We start from the raw sequence: 3684 nt of genomic DNA, 5'->3' as shown, positions 1-3684 counted from the left end.
TGTGTTGTGTAGAGCCCGGCGACTTCGAGTGGCGTTACGTGTTCCGATCTTAACCCCACAGCTGCCATTAGTGAATCGCTTTTCGATTCTCGACAGGCGATCGCAACTCCTGTACCGAGTCCAGGTATCTTGCCGTTGATGCTGTATGGCTCTTGCATCAGCAAGATTTCGTCGCCACCAGCTTTCATCTGCGTCCTGATCTCATAGGGGACAGTCTTGGATCGCTGCATGTTATGTTGCAGGATCCGTATTCCCCTTTTCCTCCCATGTCCTAGTTTATTCGCGTTTGTGTTTCTACTCATAATCAGTTCTTGCTAAAATCGCTTCCAGGGCCTTTTTATACATAGGGCAGTTCCCATCGGAGGCGACGTGGTCGCCTTTCTTGCCGGCTTTTCTGCAGTTTACGCAGCTGGCGTTTTCTCCTTACTAGTGCACTCTTTCGTGCTGTGCCCACTTTCCGCGCAGTGCGAGCAGATATCGTAGTCGACGCGGCGGTATTTTGCTACGTGTCCATAGCCTTGGCATTTATAGCAGCGGCTGACGGCAATAAAATCGCGGATCTTGCATGCGTTCCACGATATATAGATCTTCCCCTTTAATAACTTTTCTCTTACCTGGGAGGGAGGGGGGGTGCTTCTATCACCCAGTTGGTCTTCTCGGAGTCCTTGCGGCCCGTCCTGAAGCAGAATTTGATCGCCGCCACGTTCTCCTCCTTGAGTCTGTCCTCATTCTGTTTCCTGATACAGGCTCTTATCGCCTTTTCAGGAATTTCTCTGGGGACGTCGAACAAGATCATCCGGGGCTGCCTCCTCTGCGGTGTGCTGGTCTTTAGGCCTGCCTCCTTCAGCTTCGCGTTCTCTGTGAATGCTTTTAAGCCTTCCGGTTTCGTCGTTTCGACTGCAAGTCTATTTCCACCGATTTTCCTTATGACTTGTATTCCCTTCTTTCGGGGGTTCACGAGTGTAAACACCGCTTCCTGAGCTTCCTCGCTCGTCTTTATTGTGTCGTCTGTTTGTTCCGGGCGGATAATTACCACGTTTTTCGGTGGCTTGACGGTTATCTGCTCGACTTTGCTACTGGTCATTTTGACCTTTTCTGCGTACGAGGGCTGTTTGGCTCGGCTCGCGGTTTTCTTGACCGCTGTTTCAAGTCGCTTGCTGACTTGCAGCGACTTGTTCATCACAGATAGTATTTCTATATTCTTGCTCTGGGCCGTCCCTGTGATTTGTTCTAGCCTCCCAGTCAGGTAGCTATTGTGGAGCAAGAGCTCCTCCACAATTCCCCTCATATCTGAAATGCCTCATGATTGTCGCGGTCTGGTCCTTATTTATCTTCTTGTTCGGGTCGAGACAGAAGGCTAAGATCTTTTGTTCGACCTCGCTTGCCTTTTCTTTTATGTCCGATATCGGCCTTGGTGTTTCGGGTGTTGGCCGAGATTCCTGCTTGGCCTCTTTTCCCTCCTCCTCGGCCTTTTTCATTTTCTTTATTTCTGGGCTCTGTTTTTCGGGTGTTGTACCCTCCGTTTTTTGCGACCTTAGGGGTCGCAGGACCACTCGCGCCTTCGTGGTTGGCGGTGTCTGTCCCCGTGATGCCATTCTCCTGTTCGGTTTCAGACTGTTTTAGATGCAGATGCTGAGTCCCAGCGGCGTATCGCTTTACGCGTGCAGACGCTAAGACCCAGCGTCGTATGGTTTTGAGCGCACAGACGTTAAGTCCGACGGCGTAATGGCGGCACTGAGCTTGCACTTACACTTGCTCTTCTGTGTGTTCTTCAAATGGCTGCTTTCGCAACGTTCAGCGGCGTATCGCTTTGCGAACGTGGGCACTGAGTCCGCGGCGTGTTGCTTTGCGGACGCTGATACTAAGTCACGCAGCGAGCTGCTTTACGAACGTCAGCACTGAGTCCCCCGGCGTATCGCTTTACGAATGCGGACGCTAGTCCCGCGACGTGTTGCTTTACGAACGTTGGCGCTCAGTTCCCAAGTAGCCCGTACGGCGGCGCTGCAGTCGCGCGTTCCAAAATGGCTTTCCCTCTGCCCTAACCTCACCCACGTTTTTCTATGTCCTCTCATGCGTTTATTAATGCGAACTCCACTATTTCTTATATCCACCATTGCTTCAAAGCACTATCACTTCACTTTCTCACAATTTTCTCGTCCGATTTCTTTGATTTTCCTCGAGAATTCGGACATTGAGTCCGAAGTATGCTGCCATCTTGTGGACTAGTCACATCTTTCGGTACACGTTAAAAATACCATGCCCCGTCAGGATGTGCATAATAAAGTGGTCAATGTACCTCCTATGCCTCCTGAACGTGCTGACGTCTGCCACCAGCCTCTTCGTCCATTTGTCCTCCATACGCTCCTTCACTGTCTTGATCCTTACAGAAAAGACCGAGGCCGGATCTTCTCTTGAACGGGTTTTATATCGTGACTGCAGATATTCTTTTTTAATTCGATATTTCTCGGTCCGGAACACTGTGCAGTACGCCGTAAATGATCTTATCAACGCGACCCTTTGCGCCCTTTTAAGAGTATTCCTATTCTTTTTCTTTTCCACCGTATTTGCTCATACAAGTGCCGCTTAGGGCACCGCCGACTCCCAAACTCCATGATAGAGCTTCCTGGTAAGCCGTTCACATTGGGCAGCAGCGATCTCGATGCTTCCATGAGAGTATCGCCCTTACCGCACACTTTCTCCAAATGAGTCTCGAACCTTCTGCAGTTATCTAGCTGCACCCCAAGGTATCTAATCTCCTGCGTCGTAGTCAGAATGTGCCCCTCCACGTTCATCTCAATTACCTTGAGGATCCGCTTGCCCGTCAGCAGTATCACCTCGGTCATCTCCTGTGCGATTTTCAATCCTTTATCGGCACACCACCGCACGATCACACCCAACGCCGTTCTTAATTTATTATCCGCTTCTTCCTGCTCGGACGTTGACGAAATCGACGACATTCATTTTCATTCAATTCATTCAATTCCTTTAGTAGACCCATCGTATACCAGATTCCAAAGCAGTGGTCCAAGTATTGATCCTTGAGGGACACCCGCGTACACATTCCTCCTTAACGCTCCTCTTGTCCTTACTATAATCTTCCCGTGCTCAAGACAATTCTTGAGAAGCGTTACCAATTTCCTGGGCATTCCTTTAGATTCTGCTTCTTCCAAGATCTTATTCCAGCTGAGAGTGTTGAACACGTTCTTCACGTTCACCGCTACCAACACAGAAATCCTATTTCTTCTCTTGGACCAGTCAGCAAGATCCATTACTCGGCGCAGGACGTCCACTGTTTTCACTCTCCTCCTGAACCCATACTGGTCATCGTGAAATGGGTCCAGTCCCAAGCTTTCCTCGATCAGGTTCTTAAACGTGTACTCGCAGATTTTACTAAGTGCTGGAAGCACGCTGATCGGTCAGAAACGATGTTAACGTGGGATCTCTTCCCGGTTTAAAGTTTAGATTTTGCCTGGACGACCGTAAGCCCGGGCGCGGCCGCTCTTTTATCGAGGCTGGTCTGCCAACTATCGAACATGTTCGGTCGCGCCTGGACCTTGACGTCGGCACCTGCAGGCCAATCCCACCCAACAGACCCCGGGTGCGGAAGTATATCTCACGACGCCTGTAGTTCGGACGGAGGAAACCCCGCGACCACCCCCGCTGCCGTCGTCGAGATGGTGCGGA

This window comes from Bombus impatiens, unplaced genomic scaffold (genome assembly GCF_000188095.3).
Source record: "Bombus impatiens unplaced genomic scaffold, BIMP_2.2 scf_1283, whole genome shotgun sequence".
Classification (NCBI taxonomy): Eukaryota; Metazoa; Arthropoda; class Insecta; order Hymenoptera; family Apidae; genus Bombus; species Bombus impatiens.
This window is presented reverse-complemented; position numbering follows the sequence as displayed.